The sequence below is a fragment of the Bombus bifarius genome, unplaced genomic scaffold (genome assembly GCF_011952205.1).
Source record: "Bombus bifarius isolate JDL3187 unplaced genomic scaffold, Bbif_JDL3187 scf7180000008194, whole genome shotgun sequence".
Lineage (NCBI taxonomy): Eukaryota > Metazoa > Arthropoda > Insecta > Hymenoptera > Apidae > Bombus > Bombus bifarius.
In genome coordinates, this window is record NW_022884502.1 from 418554 (window position 1) to 443762 (window position 25209).

General features: G+C 39.7%; 1 protein-coding gene and 1 long non-coding RNA gene across 3 annotated transcripts in view; one reads left to right on the forward strand and one right to left on the reverse strand.

Moving 5' to 3' along the window:
• LOC117209904 (complexin) overlaps window positions 1-25209 on the reverse strand; it is a 320967-nt gene that overhangs the window by 199945 nt on the left and 95813 nt on the right. The window lies entirely within an intron of this gene.
• Window positions 1-25209, forward strand: part of LOC117209905 — a 206591-nt gene that overhangs the window by 148271 nt on the left and 33111 nt on the right. Inside the window, exon 4 of one of the 2 annotated variants that reach the window (XR_004488008.1) lies at window positions 6637-7530. The exons of the other annotated variant lie outside the window; for it this stretch is intronic. This is a non-coding gene — a long non-coding RNA (uncharacterized LOC117209905). Of the gene's footprint in view, window positions 1-6636; window positions 7531-25209 lie in introns of those variants that run through there. 2 annotated transcript variants of the gene reach the window in all.

Below are 25209 nucleotides of genomic sequence, written 5' to 3' on the forward strand. Positions count from 1 at the left end.
GTTCTTTCAGGGCTCGGTCTTCAATCGAGTTTCTTTCCGATCAAGGTTTCTGGGTTCGTCAAAGGTGGCTTCGTTTGCGATTTAAAGCATTTCGAAGGTTCTGTTCGATGGTGTTCAGGCTGAAGTATATGAGTGAAAGTGAAGTAGAATTAGACACGCATGGTTGCTATAATGAATAATTACTTGGTGTTATTATATCTTTAAGATGTTAATCCTTGATACTTTTTAATCGACGAACCTTACGACGCCGTATTATACGTTCATTTATATATTTTTATATCAGGTTGTCCGGAAAGTGTCCTTCTTTCGCAAACGTGTTTTTTACAACAGTGCACCTTCATAGAAACGTGAAACCAAGTCTGTGAAGTGGCACGGTGTTTATCTCAACAAAGCAAAATGGAACGTACGTAATTCGACAGAATAATATAAAACAAAAAACAAGAAACTTTTCGGACAATCTAATAATTATTTTTAAATTAGTCGATTTGAATTTGAATACATTTAAAACAAGTGTGTATTGAACGCGGTATAACGATTTGTTTTATGCTGTATAATAGCCATTCATTTACCGATGAAAACGAAACTTGCAACTTTCTGATGTTATTACGGTTATTATGCAAAATAAGAACTTACTTTAAACATTTTATCTCATTGAAGAATCCTTACTCCTCAACTACCTACGTCTCCAAAAACTGTTCCGTAGAAAGCAAGAATTAACTCTCAGCTTTTATTCTAAAATTCCTTTGTACCAATTTACTTCTCCTCTGGAAGAAATATAAGAAAAGGAATTCATTACTCGGGAGAAATATATAAGAAAGGAGAGTCTGTGAACGGCAAAAAGGTTCTTTCCTTGGGAAAAGAATTAGCAGAGAACCGCGGAAAGAATTCCATTAGTGGACGAGGCATCGAAACACGACTCAATTAACGAAACTACAAATTCACGAAGCACGCAATAATCGCGATTATCGCGTGCATTCTCGGCACGCTTCCGCCGCGTCTCGTCGCCTCGCTTCCTGTCCTCTTAGAGCCCCGCGAAATGCAGACCTTCATAGCAACCTCTGCTACGTGATCGCGGTGACTAGTGGAATGAGGTCGAACGTGACGTTCCTCGGATGAGGTGCTCGCGAAATTAAGATGGTCCGTGTCGTTCCTACGTTTCATCTGGTTGGTTCTTCGAAAAAAAGTTGTCGAATGTTGTACAGTGTTTTTTTTACAACGGCTGCGTGATCGCGAAAAAGTCACCAAACATCTAACTGAATGGTATCGTCTGTCCGTTAGCTCTTCCAGAATCGAGTGTTCTTGGAAGTTTAATCGTAAAAATTATTGAATTGTTCGAAAAATTCATAGGGAAATCCAAGAAAAGTTTAATGATATCGTTTCTTTATAGAATTAGTATGTATATGGTTGAAGGATAGATTGTTCGCTTGAAAACTCTTCGTTATTTATCTTAAAATTAAGATGCCTTCTAAAATCAATAACATTCTAATTTAGGTTCGATCTTTATTTTTTATAAATGTACTATATCAATATATATATTGGTACAACCGCAGCTGTTTTAATTTAGGATTCTCGATTTTGTCGAATTTGAACGTAACAAAACTAGATATTCTATCTAAAGATCCAAAATTGATCTCGATTCAACAAGAGTTGTAACAATTTCATCCACGACAAAAACCGATACCATCGTATTTTTTTCAATCCTACGCATTTTATAAGTAAAATTGTAACTTCGTATTTGAAGCATCTTCGAGGGGATAACATTGTACGAACACCTTGTATATCGTTCAACGATGTACCAATCCCGTAAAGACACAAGCTCTTCGAATCTTCTGTAAATTCCCCTATGAATTCTTCGAACGACTCAATAATTCTTAAAACGTAGAGAAATAAAACATGAAACAATAGGAAATGAGAAAAATTATAGCCTTCTCGCAATCGAACAATCATCTTAAATCACTGTGCGTCGTGGGTTGTTCTCGTCTGAGCTGCACTTTCTTCGACATAAATTCAACTGGCCGAGTGCTTCCGTGTGTTGCTTGCGATTTCTCGCGGCGAGCACAGCGTCTGAGTAACGTTTCCTGATACGATCGCCCTTGCCTGTATTTTCTTTCCCCTTCGCCACTTGAGATTACCAAGGTTCCCTTTACTAGCTTGTAGACGGAAACGCGAGATTTGTTGGGAAACAAAGACACCGCTAATGGAGAAGTTCGACGCCTCGAGAGGAACTACAACGTAGATTTCCTCCCACTTCGATTATTCTTGCGTTTCGCTGATTCCAAATTAACCGCGTTATATCGAACCCAATTGCCTTTCAAGTCACAGCTTCGCCTCTTGCCTTATGATTCTGTAATATTTATTTTGTGTCAGTGTCAGAGTCTTGTTGTTATTCGCGGCGGGAAGAACATAATGAGACTGTAATGTTGGTTCAAAAACTACCGCTTTGAACGCAAGCTTTAATCGGCTAAACGTAGATTCGAGGAGATCTGACGATATGATAGGCAAAACGACTACTCAGAACAAGAAATCAGAACTTGGAACTCTTGTTCGTGAGTTTTTTTATTATTATTTAATTTGTACTTTGCAATTTGTCCAGTTGGTCATTTAGTAAATTTTTCTAACTTAATTGCTAAATAACATGTGGATGGCTACCCCTAGCGGGATACCATCTTCCAGTTTGACTATTTTATTTCTTTAGTGAGGTCAGTGGCGTGTTTTCTTTTTAGTCTTCTTTCTATGAGAGTTTTGCTCGCTTCAGCAGCCAGCTGATTTGAATGTGTTGCCGTTCTTCCCTCGTATTTTTCTGCGTACCTGTCAATTTCTTCTTTGATCGTTGGTATTTTTAAGTCTTTGCGTATATCCTCGTTTCTGACATACCATGGGGCGTTCACTATTGTTCTCAGTATCTTCGATTGTAGCGACTGTAGTTTATTTATGTGGCTCATTCCTGCTGTCCCCCATAGCGATATTCCGTACGTCAAAATTGGTTTTATCATCGTTTTGTAGATTTTTAATTTATTTTCTATGCTGAGTTTAGAACTTCGACTAGTTACCAATACATTTGTCTTCATTTTATCCGTATTTTGTCTATAATTGATTTAGTATGTTGCTTCCATATAAGTTGTGCGTTTAAGCGTAGTCCTAGGTATTTAACTTGCCTTGTTTGTGTTATGTGCGCGCCATTCAGTTGGATATTTTGTGGTTTCCATTTTCTTAGTGTAAATGTAATATGGTTCATTTACTGGGGTTTGCTTTTATTTGTTTATCTTGTAGCCATTTTACTATTTTTGCGACGTGCACTTGTAGTAATGTGGCTGCTGTTTCTGGGTTAGTGTATCTGCCTAATACAGCCGCGTCGTCCGTGAATGTCAGTATTTTGTGTTCGTGAGTTGTACAGATTCATTTTTAGCAATATATCTAATAACTAGTAAAACGTGATAGGAGTTTATATTCATGGTACCAGTTATGAATAATATAGCGCAGCTTCGGTGGAATGTTGAGAACAGAATTTTAAATATCAATTGGTAAATGATTTTTTCAATGAGAAGTTCAAGATGTGTCATCAACTCTAAAGTCTATTGAAACTGATGAAGATGTCTATGACTAGGAACAGCTTTCACTTTGTTCCAATTATTGCGTCTATTTAATATTTTAATTTCTCACTTCAGTGTGTGCTTTTCTCAAGTATATGTATTTTCTTTTCTATAAAAGCGCATCTATGTAATGATAACGGCAAATAATCGACGCTGCTTCGTACTATTTCAATTGCAACATGCCATTTGATTTAATTGAATTACCAGGTTATATCGAGGCAATCTCCGCGTTGTGTCCCAAAGACGAGAATTTTTCTCGCTGAAGATTCCAGACGATTGCCTGTTTATTTCGAGCTATCGGAAAACAGCGACGAAACGAACGATTCGCGAAATTCCCTGTTTTCGTTGAAACGTCGTGGAATACAAATGAAGAGAGATTCTTCCTTGGGAAATTATGCGAGAATTCCTCGCGTTTCACGCAGTTAATGCATTCTGAAGAAACCTTCTCCCGAATGAAAATTAAATGATAAAGTTTGAATCCAGGCTCGTAGTTATCTGCCATTGCTAATTCTTCTATAAAACTTACGTATGTAGATTCACACCCACTCAAAAAGTATTCGAACAACCGTAGAAACTTTTCATGTATGCACAAGCCGTTTTGAAATCTCATTAGAATTTAACAAGATACGACTATCGTAATTATTTCGATGAAATTTAAAAAGTATGCACGTGGGCGTTACGTAGGCGTTGAAACGTCATCAGTTTCCACCAAACGATCGTCATTGTAAACGTCAACATCCACCATGCTCGGGCGCTTTCACGTGTGACGTATCTAATACATATTCTCTGATGAATTGATTTTATTAGCGCGTTACTTGATTCAACCACCATCGGAAGTCTCCATTCTAGATATGGATTAACTACCGAGCATTCATCATTCGATACGCTCTGTTCCTGGTATCGTTAACCAGATCATGAATATCCAATGACGTTTCCAATTTCCAACCGTTTCACTTTATCGAAACTCTTTAAAATATAACAATATTCAGATAGAAATAGGAATAAATGTCGCGTTCTCAGTCGTGGAAAATTGTCAACGATCATCTGATTGCAGAACTTTTAAGGTTGAATCGACCACTTGAAAATTTTCGAGCGAGAAGAAGACACGTTTCAATGTTTCATAAACCTAAGGTAAAAGTTGTGAAGTTAATTCCTATGGAGTCTTTACGTAATTTAGCGGTATACTTCGTATCTTTCACTTTATAGCATCGATGTGTACGTCTGATCATTTTCATAAAAGAAAATCTTTTTTCTGATTCGGTTCGATTAATATAACTGCGGGAAAAAATATTTAACACGTATCTTTCACGTGTCTTGATCCATGTTAAAGGGATGAGGACATTCCTCGATACTAGGATTGAAAACATATTTCACAGAATATCTCAGAAACTATGGGGTTTAAAAAAATCATTCAAATTGTTGAAGTGGTCACCGCTTCTAAGAAAACTCTACATTTGGTCTTTTTAGTTTTCTCAAGCACTGAAGCCATCGACAGCGCGTAGACAAAAGACTGCGACGAAGACAGACCATAAACGGTAGACAGGCGACGTTGGCTTCGGGGTTTTCAGTTATTCGGTAACACAGCTAGCGTGCGGATCTGGACCAGCTGAAATTGTATTCTTACTTATAATTACACTTCTATTTAAGTATATTTTCTGTCTTACAATTTATCCGCGAGTTTTCTTTGTTTACACATCGCATAACCTCAACACAAATGTAAAGTGTTAACACTTTGACTGTCACACGTTTCGCTCAGAACGCCACAGTGTTTTAACACAGTGCACCGTTAGATGCGAGATTTGTTCTCATTCTTCTTTTTATTCTAATAAAAAGTTTAATCGTTCAATGGGGCACTTTTTATTTCAAAGTATCTTCTATTTATCGGTTATATTCAAAATGCCCTAACTCTTAATTTTCATTCAATTTTTACAATTGTAAGAAGTTCAAGGGCTTCGTTCACCAATGACCACCGTGGCAGTGAAAGTGTTTTAAGGAAGAAATTCAACCCTGTAATCATTGAAAATGTTTGATCTTTGCTGCAACGCTGATGAAACGTATACGCGGCAAGCTCAACTCCAGAGATTCTAAGGTACCGTGCTGAGAAGGCTTCGAATCTCTCTTTATTGTCGTATTGTTTGCTTGATGAAATTTCTAGGACAAAATTACCAATAGAACAGTAAATTGGATGGAATAAATTCGCGACGCAGAGTACTCAAGGATCGTTGCTACGATCTGTACCGGCAAAGGTAAGTAACAAGTCGTGTAATGCCGCGATCCATCAACACGATCAGTCGATCCATCAAAAACGATCCAGGATTGTCCTCCGCTGTCTAGGAACATCAGGCTTCCCGATACGAGCCACTGGTTTCATTAATCATTTCATTCTCCTTGTTTCGAGCAGCTTAGCGCTGACCCAAAATTGCCAGCCTGTAGTTTATAGTTACGAGAATTGAAGAGTTTCGGAAAAATCTCTCGAACGTAAGAGCAGTTTCTTTGAAACTGGCACGTCATATTTCGCAATATATATATATATATATATATATATATATATATATATATATCTTATAAAACTTTATGTTGCGTTGGTTAATGGCTCGACTGTCAACCTATCCGCGGTTTCATCGTGTGAGTGATAATATGCACTGACCTTCGTGGAGCATCACGTGTCACAAACTACCTACAACTCTTGTATAACTTGTGTGTCACGTTGTGGAAATTATGGTTAGCTATTTTCAGGTATATGTGCAAAATAATTTGCTGAGAGTAATTAAGTTACGTCGGGTATATGATACGAACGTAATTCTTCTGCTATACTTTAAGCCGATAATTCAATATGAGTTCTTCGTTATTTCATCTATTATGATTTATTGGTAAGAGAGTTCGAAACTTCGTAGAACTAGCAGTAAGAGAATACAAAGTTTTATCTGGTTCTCAGTGGTAATTAAGAGGTCGTAATTTTCTAGAATTAACGGCGAGTTCTAACTTTTTCTCTGTTGCTCGTAAAATAATTTATTCCTCGGCTGAGAAATAAACTGCACTTTTCCAGGGAACTGCGATTCGGTATCGAAGTTAATTAGGAAACGGCCAATTAACCGAGTTCTGTCGTGCCCAGGCCACTAAACGCAACCCGGTTACGGCCGCCTCTCCGCCGCCACGTCTACAGCACGAATTGTTCTTCCGAATTCACGGCGTTCCTTCGTTGATTTCAAGCGTTTTAATGGAACTCGACGCCTAGAGTTTGCAGATCTCCGGAAATTTTCCGCCAAATTTCAATCGAAAATCGACACGAAGAGACGTCGCTATTTCGGAGTCGAAGGACTCTCGTCGGAGACGGCGAGCGTCGCAAAATATTCTCCATTTCGATGTTCCATTAAAAAGTAAAAAGGAAGAAAGGTAAAAAAAGTGAAAAAAAAGTATACGAAAGGGGAGGAGATAAAGGCTGAGCGATAAACTAAAATGTACACGACGGAGCTGGATTTCGAAATTTAGAAAAAAATTTCGCGCATGAAATTCAAGCACAGGCGGAGTTTTCAAAGTCATCGCGGATAGATGAAACACACAAAGGCGTTTCAGAGCGAACTTTTTTCGGTTTTATCGCTCGACCGGCCTTTTTTCCCCACTGTTCTCCTGGAACACACACGTTGATGTCAAAGCGGCTCTATTTTCGAGATTACGTTTTGCCTGGCGCGTTCCCGGCGCACACCATTCTCGAATCCTTTTCAATTCACAGCGTTAAAACATTGATGAACACACAACCACGAGAAGATGAAGACAGATTAACGTAAAACGAAGCTAAATTACGCGGGCTGATACGAATCTCTGTGCGCGCGCCCTGCGACCAGTGATCTGAGTAACAGAATTACGAATGATACACGTGAGAGAAGAGCCGGAGAACCTTTCTTGTAGAGTGTATGGGTGCGGGCGAAAAACGATTCAGAGAATACAGAGATGTTGTGCGTGTGCAGCTTTTAAACTTCCCAGGACACAAGTTATTTCAAACTGTTGAAGAATTTGTCTCCTATCAATTATTGATAATGAAGAGTACAATTTTTCTGATATATTTGTAGAAAAAAGATATAATTATACACCACTTTACTTAATCTCCTGCTCCATAAATCGATCATCCAATTAACTTGACCCACTTACTATATTGCCTTAGTTAAAGTATTAAAATGGCTAGTATTACATCATTCTTTAAAATATGTTGAAATATTTTAAACTCCCTCGGTGCTCTTAATTTTGTAAGCCAAGGTACGTTCTACTGACTGTAACGAAATAATTGCTAAATATTTTTAATCGAAAGAAGGAACTCAGTGGTCGTAAAAAGAGATTATGAAACTTCAGTTTTTTCAGATGTCTTAAAATACCGGATAGGACATTGTGATTAAGACATAACAGCATACTTGTTCGAAACGACGTTAAGCTACTCGTAATATCTTTATAGTAAATCAGAGATGGTCCATATTATTCTGAAATCTCGGTGGAAGGCGATTCTCGTTTTTATTTCTACCGAAAGAGAGAAGATTTTCAATGTTTCGAGGAAATCCTTGGTATAAAATTAAGACAAAAGACCATTCATAACGATTCTTTTCTATTTTCCTCGAACTTCAGAAATTTTCTGATAATAGAAACGTAAGATTTGGTCAGAAGTGATCCAGAGAACGTAATGGAAGTAAGCAGGGCAGCATACTTTTATTCGAAACGATATTAGACTACTTTCTTTTTTATTATTTAATTTGTACTTAACAATTTGTTCAGATGGACATTCGGTAAATTTTTTCGAGCTATTAGACCACTTATACACCTCGATCGTAGATCGCAAGCGAACCAGACCATTCTGAAAGAAGGATGTTAAAAAATGGTTATTTTTAGTTGCAGGAAATAACAACTCCAACACCGACTTTGCATTCACATGTGTGTGTCAGAAAAACTCCCAATCCGATTTTTCTGTTGTCCATCAGTACGTACACCAAATATTTTGAGAATATTTATCTATCACCATGTATTCGAAATAACGAGAATAAAATGTTTTCTCTAAAATGCTGTTATTCTGTTCTGCATCAATTTGATATCTTTGATAATCAATGTAATAGGAAGAATCTCTTATCATGATTCGATACCAAACGTAACATAACATCATCCTTACCATAAGCATTTCCCTGACTGTAAGAAGATGTAATCTTACGATGACAAACATCATAGCTCAGAGTTGTGATGGAAAAGAATTGCGATTGTTTCGACTATCGTGAAACTACAATAACAGTATCTCTTTTCTGCAATTTCTCCCTCCAATTACATATCGATAATTACCTCAAATGATTACATAGCACTTCGTTTTCCCTTGATTTCAAACTTCAGCCGATCTATGACTGAATATGACTGACTTTCTCATTAATTATTTCGAAAATCGTTCAGAATAAGATGAAGTATAACGTTTAGGTGAATTCGATCGACTCCTACATTCTTAAGCTTCGATTCTTTTTTAACAATCGTTTCTCGGAGAAGCTGCAAGAACATTTTCTGTTCCTCGCAAGACGCGCTTCAACGTCCTGAATTCTTCAAGTCCAGGCGATGCCAAAAATGGCCATATTTTTACGATCCTCCTTGGAAGAATCTGGAAGAATTCGCGGATTCTCGGTGGAATCATTTTCTTCCGATATCGATCGCATTTCTATTTAATGCGTGTTAAATTCAAGTCGCGACACGTGCTACGATTTTCCTGATACACAACCGGTACACCATATTCCCTGGTATTGCTCTTGCACATCCTTTTGTTCGCTGTAGCCGGGGCTACGGCCTCGCTAGAAAATGTAATAACTCAAAGCCCACGGGAGGCGGCGCAGACGGAGACGGAGGCGAGAGGCAAGACACACTGGCGGATACAGATTCCCGGCGACCGGGGAGAACTTGCTGTTCTCGTTACTCACGAGCGTCGATCCGCCGTTGTTTATCGCTGGTTGCGCGCTCCTCCTAATGTAATATCTTCGTCGGGTTCGCCGCTACGAGGAATCGTTCGGCCCGCGATAAATTCTCTTGGAAGAATGCGAGAGGCAACGATCGACACACGTTTCCAGCCATTCTTTTCGATTTTAAAAGCGTCCATTTCCTCCTGTTAACCCCGTTACACGATCCTCCACGAATCGAAGCGATCCCTCCTAATATTTGTCACGAGAAGCAGAAGTTCGGTGCTTGGGTATTTTTAAAAACGATACTTTATTTTCTTCGTAAACTCGCTGGTTAACTTCTTCGATTTAATTTGTTGTGTCAGTTGTATTTAACACTTTGACTGCTACGGTGGTCATTGGTGAACGAAGCCCTTGAACTTCTTACAGTTGTAAAAATTGAATGAAAATTGACAGTTAGGGCATTTTGAATGTAACCGATAAATAGAAGATACTTTGAAATAAAAAGTGCCCCATTGAACGATTAAACATTTTTATTAGAACATCAATAAAAAAAAATGAGAATAAATCTCGCATCTAACGGTGAACTGTGTTTGCATCCATATGTTTAAGGAGTAATCTACGAATATTATTATAAACACACCTTAGAAAATAATCGTAAATGCTGCTTTATGATCGTATAATTGAAGTTAGAAGTGTGCACATACCTTACTATTATATATAGAATGAGCAAATACCGTTTACTAGTATCTTCTACACGTTTCAACGATATATTCTGCACGTTTTGCTTACGACGAAATAACGAATGCGATTGGTTTGTTGAAATAAACGAAGCCTTGTTATAATATGTCACTATCAACTGTTACCAAGGCGCCACGGTGGTCACCCGTGACCATCAATAAGATAAATGGTCCATTGGGGAAGAATATTGTCTTACATCGTCAATTTATTATTATTTTGCCATTATATGCTTTGAATAATAAAAATACTCCCGTGGCGTCCTGAGCGAAACATGTGATTTCGGCGTGGCAGTCAAAGTGTTAATAGGTAGGCGTAGATACGCGTGACCATTGTTCTACCGAGACTTTTCGCGCCTCTGTTATGCCACTTTTTATTTTCCTCCCATTCGCCGCATGTTCGAATGATCTTCATCTAATCGTTGCTACGCAACCAACGAAAACGAGCATCTTGTGCATTTTGATGGCGTTCGTGTTATACTTTACGTGACAACGCAGTGTCGTTAGCAGACCAATACGAAGCTACAACTGTTATACTTTCGCGTTGCATCCAAAATTTAATGACTTAAACTGGTAGAAACCTGGTAATATAAACGGGACCATTTCTCTGCAAGTAAAAGTACATTAGAACCAAATCGAAGCTACGTAAGTAAAAATAAATTTTCAATAAACATTTCGCCTCCTGTTTTCATTTTACTACGATCGCACGGTTGCAGTAAACGCGATTACCACTTTCTATATTTACCGTAATGCTATGCCCGAAACAATGCAACCAACGTAAGAAATCGCGCGTTGTCAGAAGCCACGATATCTGTGCGCGACGTTACGCGAGAAATGAGGTACGTGCCTCGTGGAAGAATCAGGTCGAGAAATCGAAGAAGAGTCTTCCTTATTATTCGAAGAAAAAATCGGGAAGAAACGAAAGCTGAACGGAAAAACAAAGACGAGGAGGAAGAAAGCAGACGACAAAGACGTATCTTGGTCATCGTCTCGTAGACGGTTTCTCCAGCAGTGGATATAAAAGGCGCGAGGGGGAGGCGAGAGAATCGAACGACGAAGGGGCAGAAGCAAAGCGGAACAAAGCGAGTCGAGACCCGCGTTTCACGCGAAACGGAGAAATATTAAGGGTTGCACTCCCGATATTAGAGATCCTGCGAGAGATCGGCAACGATTTGTTCCAATGAGACGTACCGACAAACGCTTCTTCCAATAGCTCCAACGGTATCCCTATTTTCCTGTAACGACCAGGTCGTTTCTCTTGTCGCATGGGATTTCCTTCCTTTCCTTCCGATTCTAAGGCTCTTTGCTCGTCGTACGCTCGCTCTTTTCCGGGGCGAGAACCACTTTTCCGAATTCTTGACGCGGAGAAAAAAGAAAGGAAAGAAGGAACGAAATAGACGAATGAAGAGAAGGAGGAGCAGAGGAAAAAGAAGCACCATTAGGGTGGATCTCGATTTCGCGGTAGAATCGAGCGGAACGAAATGCATTCTCGTTCGTGCAGCAGAATCTTCGAGGCGTAGCTCGTTACTGCACGCAACCTAATCTGTTGCAGCGATATTGAACTGCCTCGTTGTATAACAGTTACCCAAAACGAAAACCGTGGCGTCAGAGAGCACGTAGCACCGAGAATTAATCCTTACGTTGGCGCCCGATTACCCGGTTCTCATATTCCTTCAACAATTTTTATGCCGTCTCCGATATCGTCATCGTATCGTCGCTTCGAATCCCTGCTTTGCGAATATTTTTACACGGATTTTCAAAATAAAATCTTCCAGATATTTCGAAACGAGGAGAAGATTCCAAGTATTGTTTCGTTCGGTAAATTCGTAGTACGTTCATTGCGAACTAGCAGTAAATTCGTTCGCCTTAAGTACCATTTTTACTGTATAGATTTTAGAGAATGTTTTAAAAATCGTTTAAAGCGCGTGAGAACACACTTATTTGGATTTTTTGATGCCACATATATATTTCTAAAGAAATAGGATGAGAAGGTTCTTGATAGATCTTGTATGTAATAAGTCTGTGGTACTGTTTCAAAGAAACAGGAATGAACTTATTATTTAAACTAATTGCTGGATGGTAGAGAAAATTGACGAGAAACCTTAGAAATTCCTTAATAAATAAGGTTTCCTTGGAATATCCTTTATATTTGACGGGTAGAAAGAAGACGCCGACGATAGTCAGATACTTTGGTTATCACAGAAGCATGAAAATTTTGGTTGCCAGCTCGAGAGTTAACTTCGCCACTATGTATCTTCGTAACAGGAGTACGTACAAAGGAGTTGCTTTATAAGGGCCAGTTCGGCGTGTATTTTACGAGAAGCCAAGCGGTTGTTGTATCACGGGACAATGTCGTAATAAGTGGCTCGATAACGAAAACTCTCAGCCATCTCGAAGGAAGTAAAGGAGAAAGAAGAAGAGAGGGGTCGAATCCGTTGAAAATCCACCACCCTTACGGGAGTAAACTTTCGCGTTGCAAGATGTATCGTGCTTTTTTCTTCTCCTCGCTCTACGTATCGCGCTGTATTGCACCTTTTAACTACCGCCTAGCGGCCGTAATTTTGCTTTTCATGCGTTCTATCCAACATCGAACACGCGGTACGAAAGTATTACGGAACAAAGTTTTTAATTGCAACCGGAGAATCATCGAGAAATTGCTGCGTTACGGTGCACAGGTTCGGAACGCGTTGCTGTCTTAATTTTTACAACACGAATGGAAATACAATATCTGTATTATGATTGTAGGACGAGATCGTTACATCTATTTTCCTTGACAGGCTTTTTCTTTAGCGTCCTGCGTTTGCCAGAATTTTTATGTAACACTCGCGACGATAATACGTGTCAAGGCTGTGTACAATAGAGTGGAACGAAATATAGAAGCAGAGTTTTTTGTGCTGCGAATGATTGATTGTCGTTAATGAGCAACGAAATGAGGTCGGCAATCCTGAAAGTCATCAGATGGACATCGATCGTGTTAAGTCGAACCAGTATTGATTGAATCATCGTAACGGAATAGAGATACACGGCCGATGTAGAAACTTTAATGTAAACTGTCTGGCTGTTATTAGTTTGCTTTTTACATACCACGTTCTACTTTTGTTTATTGCTTATTTCATCGAACGATAAAGTTGCAGTAAACGTTCTTGTTAGATATCCTAAATGGAGTACGTGTTGTAATATTCAGCACGTAATACAAATTTCTGTCCACGTCATGTTTTCTAAATTACCTGCAGAAAGATATAAATTAATGTAAATATTCGTAGTCTATTTATTACAGTGAACTAGAATCAACTCCTATAGAAGTACTAGGTTGCCCGAAAAGTTTCTTTCGTTTCATAAGGTGATAATAGATGAACAGTAATTTCTGTTTTATATTATTTCATAGAATTAGATATGATCCATTTCGTTCTATTTCTATTATTACGTTCGTGCATAATTCAATAAACTAATATAAAACAAAAAACATTGTATGTCTGTTATTTCCTTGTAAAACGAAAGAAACATTTTTTAACGCGACTTAAAGATGAACATTCTTCGATGGAGTCGTTAGCACCAGCGAACGTTCAAAGACTATGGCTCGCTTAATGAAAAATTTCCCTAAGTTGATTTCCACGTTCTGCGAGTATAATTTCGAGTCCACCGCGATTTTCACTCGACACTCGCCTGTTCGACGTGGCATGTGTCGTGACTCCGCGTGCATAAACAAAAATTCCCGCGGTGGGTAAAACTTGCTCTCAACAGCTGGAGAATGCACTTCCGGTTCTGTGGCTAAGAGCAACCAAGTCCACATAGGCGCGCCCTACGCGATGAAAATCGCGACGAGCAACTCGGCGAATTACGGGTCGCTGCGGAGTACCGTCACTTCCGCAAAAATAAAATAGCGTCGCAGTGTTTGAAAAATACGGACTGGCAGAAAGTCATGAGAATTCTCATATTCGTATAATCCATTTTCCGCTCTTGTTTGAATTTACAAATCTTTGAAGATCCTTAATTAGAATTTTATTTAGCAATAAATATTACGTTAATAGGAAAATGTGTGCAGGGAACCTGTTTCAATCAGCCTCGTTGGAATATTTTATAAGGAACCAAGGACATCAAAAAATACCAGATATGAACATCTAATTACTTTACACCCCTAAGTATAATTAATTAAAATTAATTACACTAGAATACATACGATATAGAACGAAAATTATTTCTACTTTATAAACAATGCATGTAGAAAATTAACTATTATTTGGCGTATTATATGTCCGTGGGGAAATGACTAAATAAATTTTCTAGGTAAATAATATTCTAATTAAGAATCCTGAGGATACAGAAATACAAAGAGGAATGGGAATTAGGTGATCGAAATTCATGAAAATCACGATATTTCCTTGATCAGGCTCGTTCTCAAACACAGTGCATCGTCTCGTTTCCAAGCATCTTGACGTCGTCCCAAAAAGTGAAACAATTCTTGGGTTTTTCCGCGCTGCTCGTTATTTAAAGTTCGAGGTCGTTCGACGCATCCATCGCGAGTCGCATTTCCCGTAATGTCTGTGTCGGCGTCGCGACGTCTCGTCTCTGAAACGTCTCGCGCGACACATCTACGCCGCGGCGCCGGCTGCACCGGATCGCTGAATTCAAAAGCGTCCTTGATTGCGTTCTCGGCCCTGATTTTTTACAAAGCTTCTCCATTAACCGGCGAAGCCAACGAAGCGACGTGAAATTTGCATCAAAGCGAGCCATCCACCGTCGCGTTCCACCGGCTCGATAGAAAATATTCCGCGAAAATATTTGCCTTCGTTATGAAAAAAATGCCTGGCCTTCGAAATTTCGGCACGCTTCACAGGAATAAACGTTATCGCGAGCTACGAGAAGTTTCTTTGTCGATTCTTTCGTCCATTTCAACGTGTTCGAACGGGTGAGAGAGCAACGTATAGCAACGAATATTTGCAACTAGCGATATTATCTTCTGAAGAAGGCGACCACAAGAGTTAGTACATAAAAGCGGTATTATCGATTCGTCGTATACTTTGCTGGTTCCCACGAGGCTGCGATGCACTCGTATCGCCTACGATGCACCAGAATGCACTGATTCAGCGTTCCGACGAGGCTAAGCCGAACACGAAAGCACGTGCGATTCGGTCGATACCGCTTTAGTTTCTTTAACGTTGTTACGAAGACCGGTATTGATCGAATTGTAAGTAGAATGTCAAGTTTCAGACGTAAGAGTTCAAAAATCCATAAGACACATTTTTCGTTCCCGTATGAAAATAACGGTGACGATGAAAAATTTGTTTCCTTGTTGGACCGTGGATATTTATGCAAATTCATATTTTTACTGGCATCGTGTAGTTAAAGGAATGGAAGCTGAGCTGAAATCTGTTTCAGCTACTGAATATTACAACAAATACTATGCTTCAAATGTTTCTCCATTCTGCGTATTTTCGCGCGTTAAATTACTTATATCCTTAAATCTCTCGTACAACGCATGAAAATCCACAGTTTCTTCATTACAACGTCGAAAAATCCACGTTCCATAGATGCAATTGTATCTATTCAGATTAGATTCGTCTCGTTTCAAAGTGCAAGAGTCTACATCAGACTGAAACAGAGAATTGAAATTATCGTGAAGAATAGTGCGCACTTGCGTCACGACTACGAATCCAATTATTGACCAGTAGTTCTTAATATTCCGTATACACAACTACCACAGTACACGTCGGATTGCTTCGTGAACTATGAAATTCGCCGGCTACCCTGATAAAGCTCGACATTCATGTAATAGGGTACAAGTACGATGTTGGAATTAATGAGGTCCATCGACGTGATAACGGCAGCAGGAGCACGTTAACCACGAAATGCATCGAAGAATGATTCTTTAGAAAGAAGAAAACACGTAGCTATGACTCGATCAATACCGCTTCGAACTGCTCTGTATTATAGAGCCGCATTGTTCGCCCACCTCCCCTTTGTTCCTTTCGACAGAACCGCTTGCAGTTTCCAAGAGGGTTATATGAAGCTTCCAGTAGTGTACCAGTCTCTGGCAAGCTTATATTTACAGCTAAATAGCCAGCCTTTGCCTCGCGGAGTTGCGCGTTCTCTTTTCCGCTTGGACGTAACCGCGCCAAATATTTTTCCCCGCGACGCGACGTCGCCGTACCGAATAAAGAATGCGTCGCGGAATCCAATTATTGGCGATATTTGGGGAAACGTAGTTCGCTGACGAGAGGGAAGCACGATCGCAGAAATACTCTGCACGTCTGCTTAAAATAAACGAACTAGCTTCCCGTATCGCTGGAAACCATTTCTATTGTTATTTCAGGAAAGTTTTAGGGGAAAAGTTGTCGGAGGAGCGCAATAGAGGGGGTGCAAAAATTGCACAACTTCTTAAAAATACAATTTACAAAATATACAGAGCGAACCAGGCAACTGGGCCACGCCGTAGCTCCGATTTCGCTGAAGAGATAGAGAAATTGAACGGCATGATAAGATTCCGGGTACTCACTTTCTCTTTTTTTTTTTTCTTTTTTAGTTTGCAACGATACACCGGGAAACTGCTATCGCGCTCCTTTTTTAAATGGAACTTCAGAATTTTTTATCAACCATACGATGCATTTTTCGACTCCTCTATGCGTTGCACTCCTTTTCTAAATGGAACTTTAGAATTTTTTATTAACCATCCGATGCATTTTTCGACTCTCTACGAAAAGGTACTAAAGGTGGTTGGATCGAAAAATGCTTGGTTTAAAAGATACTTGAATCATAATTGTACAAAACCTTGCACGCGAGAAAGAAGGAAAAACGAAGAGTGGGATATCTTTGTTTCTTCCTTGTCTTTCATACGCTAAATTTAGCGAAATTAAAATGTGCGGAATTTAATATACTTGGGTGTAATTAATTCGTATGCGAATGCTATAATAAATACATTTTATAGCCACTCTGTTACAGACCTAATCTAATAAAGATTTTATTAACACAAACGGTTGCCGTTTCTCTACGAATTAGTCTAAAAACAGCGATATGTGTAAAGTGGTAGCTACTTTATCAATTTCTAAAGAATAGCCTCTAAAAAAGATTGCAAACGAGCTTAGATACATCGAGTTGTCGCGTTTGTTTACGTAATCCAGGAGGCAGTCAGTGGCCCTGAGCACGCGAACCCCTTGTGATCGCGTCGTCTCCGTCTTTCTAAGCAGGCGGCGGTCGCGAAATCGCGGAAGACAAGAAACCCAGAAGCTATAGGTGACAGGCTATTGCCAACAGTCACGTCAAACGCGTTATCCGCTATGAAACGACCGATAACGAAGTCTGAAAAGAGTTATGAGCGGTGTTTCTGACGATTCCAACGGGGGTCGACGACGAACTAATAATAGAGGAGATCGATACTCAGTGCTAGTCCAAGTCACGGCATCCCCCTTCATCCCTCTACGCTTGGCTGCACGCCTCTGTTTAACTGGCACGACTGTAGTTTTGCTCCTAGTCAGGGATGCCCAACCGATTCGATCGAGTCGTCGATCTACTCTGAATAATCCATGCGGCGTCCACTATTATTGGCTACTCTTCGATAAGTTCGTACTAACTCGTACTGGGTTATTCTTATAACGTCTATATTTGTTGAGAATCGGTTCGAAATAGAAATATCAAAGTAGGAAATTAATAATAACAAGCAAGAGAAAACTCGCTTGTTTCCACGATTCAAGTAATCGTCTTTGAACGTTGGATGGAATAGTCTCCAGTAACAAGTATGTTCTATGTACATAATACCAACTATCAATAAAAGGATTGAAAGAGTTCTTAGACCAGCAATATTTTATTGAAAACGAACTTGCAGTTGTTACGAAACATCTGAAGATAGGCGTGCAGGTCTTAGTACTTGAAATCAGTTTGGAACAGAAATTTCAAAGTAGAAAATCGCTAGTGACGAGCAACCGCTTTTACGGTTCAGGTAACAGTCCTCGAATTTTGAAGATCTCTAGTGTAAGAAATATCCCTGATATGTTACATTGTTTATTGTTAACGAAAGGATTAAAGTAGTTTTTAAACTGACAATATTCTATTAGAAAAAGAGACTTACACTCGTCGTAAACCACCGTATAATAAATATGAACGTACGGAACGTGCTAGTATTTGAGATCGGTTTGGAATAGAAACGATCGAATAAGTAATTGGACGTCTAACTGACAATATTCTGTTGAAAATAGCTTTACTTTACAAAATACAATGTTGTAGGCCACCTGAAAATAGCCACGAACTTATTAGCACGTTCTCAAACGTTTTTTTTATCGATTGCACAGACATCGTTTGAATCGTAGAACCACCGAGATCCTGACATATCATCGAGTTCTACTACTTGCGGAATAAATTTTTGATTCATTCGTCGTTTAACTACCTCGTCGAACGGATCGATCGAAAATGTAGACTTTTATTCGCGTTTTAGAGCTCTCGCGTGTCACGGACAACGTCAAATTTGTGCATGAAGCTGCCAGAAAAGTTGACAGTCACTGCTGCGACCAACTTCCGACAAGCAGATGGAAACAGGCCTTTAGCAGGCTCCGCGAATAAGCGAACGAGACGTTAAAATATTCAACGCGAGCCAACCGCAAAGCCTCGTCTTCTCTTCCTTTATCATTCTAGTTAACAGGCCGACCTTCCTATCGGTCAAAGCAGATCGAAAATCTTCGCCACGCTAACGATCGATTAATGGCAATCGAAGGCTCGCAGTCTACGTCTTCGCTGTAGAATTTCACTTTGACTATGTTCGTGGAAAGACTTGTGACAGAATAAACAAGAACAACGCAGGTAGAATGTTTGACTTATGTCAACTATCATTACACCAATCACGATGTTTTTAATTAATATAAGCATCCTTTTTAGTTTGATAATGTACAACAAATTGTACACGCGTTATCTTTAATCTCATAAGGTCGATAAAGTAAGCTAAACGAAACTCGTACCTTAATTTTATAAAAAGGAATGCTTGTTGTATTCGTCGAAGTTTGAACGAGTAAAAAATTGTGAAAATTACGTTTCAATATCCTTTCCACAATTTTACTTCCTACGAGAAATATGAGGATAGTAATTATATGAAAAAGTGAACTATTCATGACGTGAATAATTTTACCGCAGTATGTGGGTATGTTACGTATAATAATAATGATATTCAGATAAAAATACGAATAAAAAAATGTAATGAAATATAATTGTATTTAATGAAAATAAACTTCATTATATACATCGCAATTGATTACACACATTTAGTTCCTTAAGGTAAAACCAAAAACATACCAACACACCGTGTTTTATAATCTTAAACAACGCGAGGTTCCATCGAGAGATAAAATGTCCTTTTCTTCTAAAACGATCATTTACAACTAAACCGAAGGCCAACTGAAAGGAAACGATTGCAATGGTTACAACTAGTTGTTTAACAGTACTCGACGCTAATCATTGAATAACAGCGTCACGTTGTCGAGCGTAGAGCGAGACAGTAAGTGTCTTTACGTCTTATGGGATCATCGCAAACTTCTTAACGTCGTTAGGACTGCGGAATTTTTGTTTCTGGTGGCGCGAGCCGGAATTTCCAGTCGACGCGCCGTAAAACATAGGAAACACGATAACCTGGGTGTCGGGAATCGACGTAAATAATATTTTCGAAAGTGGGCGTAAATTCGAAAGTTTCCAACAGCGACCTATTTCAGGCCACCGACGATCGTAATAAATGAGCCGAGTCGTGAGGCTAAATGACGCGACTTCGCGAATACTTTTCACAGGGGTGGAAAGGAGGAACGCAAATAGAGGAATTTGGTTCTTCGGGTGGGAAACTGAAGAACGGTTAGAATTCCGTGAGCAGTTTTCTTGCCTAGTCGCTCGTTCGACTTTATGGCTCGTATCTTCGATTAATCTCGCTGAGGCGACCAGCTCTGGTGCGATTCTGACAAAAGCATCCTAGCTGAGTAATAAAAAATTTTAATCCTCGACAGATGAAAAAATGTCCGAGGAGCGTCTCGCGATTCTGCTGGAAATTTAATGGGTCACGTGTGATCGCGATTGACGATTCACCGGGTGCCTGGCAATTTAAAGCGTCGAATGTAAAGGTAGATATTCCATGCCCGGGCTATAAAACCAGGAAAATAAATAAAAAGTTATTATTTGGCAAAAGTTTTATGATAACCTTGATTTAGAACGTTCGAAGATTCCGTATGAGCGTTGGCGGACTTTTTTTAACAAGTATTACCTACTAAAAAATGCATCGGACATGAAAGAACCACGTTTACAGTTTGAGGGTATCGTAAAAACGTTTACATCCTAAGGATTAATATTAGATGGGCAAGTATGAATGAAATATTGTTTGTTCTGAGGTTGGAATTGGTTGAATTTCACCAATATCGCGCATGAAATTCTATCACTTTGTTAATTATCAATCACGTTAAAGAAGAAGAAATTTGTTATAAATTAAATCGACGAGAAATACTGACTTCCTTAACTAAATAAAAATTTTATAGTATTTTCAGACTGCGAGTAGTTATATTTAAAAATGACATTTATAATTACAATATCATTATTTGTCGGAAAAATGTGTGAAAAATTTGTTTCGTTGAAAAGCAAAGGATATTCCAAGCTTCTCAATGAGAATGTATATTGAATCATGGGAGAACCATCGTAGTAAAAATGAAAATCTCATTACTAGCCATCGTGAACAATCAGAATATTCGTATGATATTTTATATTTAATTTTGTATGTACAAGTTTTGTATTTATACATTTGAGAGAAAAGAGATGAATGATAGAGCTGTTATTTTAATGCGCAAATCGTTTCAAGTGAAATGATAAATAAAAAACATAAAGAGCACTGCCATTCTATAAATTTCGGACTTCTAAAACCATTTGTTATAAATCTCGACTAATGAAACTAATAAATTATTCGAAAAAAGGCCGTCCAAAGGATAAACGCGTTTAAGATACGATTTCCCGGGAATTTAATCGCGCGTTATTAACGATCCACCTGGAAAAGTGTTTTCCCTCTTACGCGTAAGAGGCTCGTATTTATCGAACGAGCAATTAGCGATCCAGGCGCAAAGGGGTGGCCGCTATATTAATTTTCCTCGCAGCTTTCGTAACCTACACGTTGCAACGAGAGTGCATAGTGGCGGAAGCTTTACAGCCGAAGCAGATGGCGTCCATATAAGGTGGCCTTCGGTTATGCTGATAAATTCGATCGGCCTTCCGATCGTAAAATCCTGAAACTGAGGTCGACTTGCTTGCACGACGCGGTCGCGCCATTTGGAATAAGCCAAAACTCACGACGAAGGCCTCCACGCGAATGACGATCGAGTTTAACCGCGTTTCAACCAATTCATTAAAAGTCTTTGTCCGATTAACTCATTAAGAGCCAATGTTGCGTCACATTAAAAAAACATTGCAACGTTACATTTGCAATCTTTTCCATCCAATCTACGTTATGGATCTCCGTTTCTTAAGATCGTGGTTATAAAATGGAATTCCGAAGATTTCCTTAATATCTTCTCCGTCATTACTTTAAAGTATCAAAGTATTTATAACGTCGCGTTAAACTCTTACTTGCTCCCTAATGGGTTAGCAATATGGCTTGCTTTGGGAACCATCGAGTTTCCAAGAACCATAAATATACGTATATATCAGCTGATCACCGTGAAAGTTTAGGATCAGAAAAAGAATGATGGGGAGTTTTGCGAGCACCCGAAGGATTAAAGGCTCGACGGAAGAATAAAATTAACGGGGGTTGGGTCGATTTCTTTAATTACCGAGAGAATTTATTATAATTAGCATTTCATGAAGATCGTTCGGGCAAGAAACTCGCACGTGTTTCAGCACCCACGGTCTATTATCAGAGAGAACGGTGTAATTATGTAATCAGGGCTTACGCTACTGGCGGATAGGAAATTACAATTACGCCACGGAATTACAATTAACCTACGGTGTGCGCGTCCAGTTAAACAAATGGACTATTAATACCCTGTTCGCATTAGCGAATTTCCCACGCATGACACGCTTAGGCGATGCAGTTAAACGAGTTATATATTTCCTTCGTTTCGGCTTTCACTTTAGAACCGTGCTGTTTTCGCGGTTGCCTGATTCTCTCTAATCCTTAGCCTCTCATAACGACGGGATATTTACTTTGCCAGCGAAATTTCCCAGACAGCCGAGTTACCTTCCAGCGATCCGCAAATTGCAGAAGTCATCGAGAACGTCGTTTCGCTAATGTACCGAGGAAATTGAAACTCGGTCGCGGTTTTCCTCCGATGAAACATTAGCATAATAGTTGCACCGCATACCCGTAGATCGTGTCCCATGTATGCAAATCCCTGTATCATAATCGTAAAACGACGAGTACAACAAAGTCGTTTCAATCCCGGGCAGAGAATGTGCTGCTGAGTTTTAAGTATACAGTGGTGATTTTTAAGTACTGCCTTTATATATGTAAATGCGATAAGAAGAAATCTTCGTTCGTTTTATTCGAGCAGATAACACGGTAGATAGGAAGATTCGTTTGTCGTTTATGAAGTTCCTTATGGATGCGATTTTCGTTTCCGGTAGACTTTACCTGTGTACTTGAAGTACTTCTATCCAATAGAATTCAACGATACCAGTTCTTACAGCGTTGTATGTTCATAAAGTAACGTTGTATTCTCACGCATTTTATTCGTAGATAGGAAAATTCGTTTGCCTCTCAACACGTTCGCTGTGCATCTTATTTTGGTCTCCTGCAACGTTATATCATGTTCGTAGATGATTTCTATGTACAAAACTCGTTGCCGTATTGTAAAATGTTTTGTACACATCGATATGAATTATTGTGAAACAGTTTTTCGTAACTTCATCAATTTTAGTTTCAGTTCTATGTTTGAGTCGGTACTATATACATTTAACTTAGAAGCACGTACTTTAATAAGTACCAGACCGTATTCTTAAGCGACTACGGATAATATGCAAAGGTATAGAAAACACCCAAAGCGAAACATTCGTTAGAATGTAACAGGCGAAATAAATCTCTGCTTCGGGTTCGTATCTTTCAGTTACATCGGCAAAAGAATAAATTTGCATAAATATCCGCGATCTAATAACCACCTGGCAATTTTTCATTCCGTAAGTCGCCTAAAAACGACGCCCGAAAATCGAACGCCCCCTTTGACACTGAAAACATTTGGTGTCAGGCGAGGCAATCCGTTTAAAAGGATCGATGGTTATATTCGAGCCCTACGAACCGAGGATTTCCGATGACGAAGGTGAGACAAGCAGCGGAAATACTGCCCCGTAAATGAAAAGGGAAAGAATCGAACCGGCCTTCATACACTGTTCCGACTTAATATTCTAAAGCCTTTCGTCGCAGGTTAATATTCCAACCGGCTGGACCCTGCACGAATAAAAATTTCATACGTTACATTTCATCCTCGCATTTGTCAGACGAACGTTCGCGTCTTCTTCCAATTCCTCTCGTAAATACCAGCCTCACCCATAGCTATAGGCTTCCAAAGGGACAAATATCGATAGATGGCCGAGTCTGTTGGAAGAATTACCGGGACTCTGCCCGGAGAGTTCACCCCTTAGCGAAGGGATTCGCGTAACGCGCGTGACGAATCGCAACGGCTCATCGGGTTGAGTGCGAGCGAACGCATTACGCGAAATGAATTCGTCAGAGGTGAAGGGAGCGGAGGGATGTGCTGATAGGAGAAGGGAAAGTTGTCTAAGGAGCGATTCCACGACGGAATTCCACTTGCCGCGGTGAAAGGGAACGCGACGGAACGGCTCCGCAGTCGGAAGAGACAAGACGATGCGCGGGGAAACGAAGCGTTTCCGCGCTCTTGCAGTGAGTAAACAGAGTGGGTCGTCGTATCGTAGCCGGGAACGGGCGCGTTCCGGCACGATGTCCTAGAATTTTATCGCGCGTTCAAGCGCCCTATGTCGAGGAAACCACGAAGATACTTCTTCGACTCCGTATCCCGTCGAGTAAGAAACGAGGAGACTCTGTTCGGGTTCCGAATTGTTGGGAAGATCCAGGACCCTTCGAATCTACCGTGGCGCTTGCTAATAAAGTGGAAACTACAATCGTATTACCGATACTAGGAGGAAGTATCCAGACACTTGGACAGATTTGTACAGTGCAAGCTACGATCGAACGTAACTACTATTTAATCTTACTACTGCTTACTACTATAATCAGGTATATTGATACATTGGATCGTTTGCTTTTGTTCGGAGAAAACGTTGCGTGTGAAAGAAGGGAGAGTTGAAATCCTAACACCCAAATCCTAAAAACGAAACCCAAATATTCCTCTGATCACGATACTTCAGTGCAGACAGAATGTATCCGCAGGCTGATATTTGTTGGGTAGTGTTTGAAAGGTACAGCAATAACAGGCAATAAAAAGTTGTTGCTTCGACAAAGACGCGACTTAATATTGGAGCTAATAAGAGCCGAAGAGCAGAGTTCGTTATCTAGCGAATCTCTTTCGCTCGATTACTCAAACTGCCTTGTCTCCCGACCTATTCGGATAAACGAGGTTCTACTGTAGCACATGAACGTTAGTAAAATATATAAAAAATCAATCAGACCAGCACGATGCAAAAGTTATTCAATCAACAGCGCTTCCTTTCCCTTCGAGAGAACTGTCCGAGAATTATTTAACCGTGGTCGTGGCAAACAGTGATTTAGCGTAACGAAGGAATTACTGAAATCAGCATCAACTTCTAATGGATAATTGGCCTCGTTACCAGAGCGGCCATTTAGAAAGTTCCGCCAGTCTTTTTTCCGCCTCTCTCTGTCTCGCATTCTCTGTTCTCCAAAGCTTTCAAAAGTCGGTGGAGAAAGGCTGGAAGTCGATTGGCGAGGTTCCGAAGCGTAGAAGAAAACCGAAGAGTCTTAGTCTTCATTAAAGGTGGAGCTTGAAATTGGACCGTAAAAGTGGAGGGGGTAGATGGAAGATATAACAGAGGCGTCGTTATTCACCGTGGAACAGG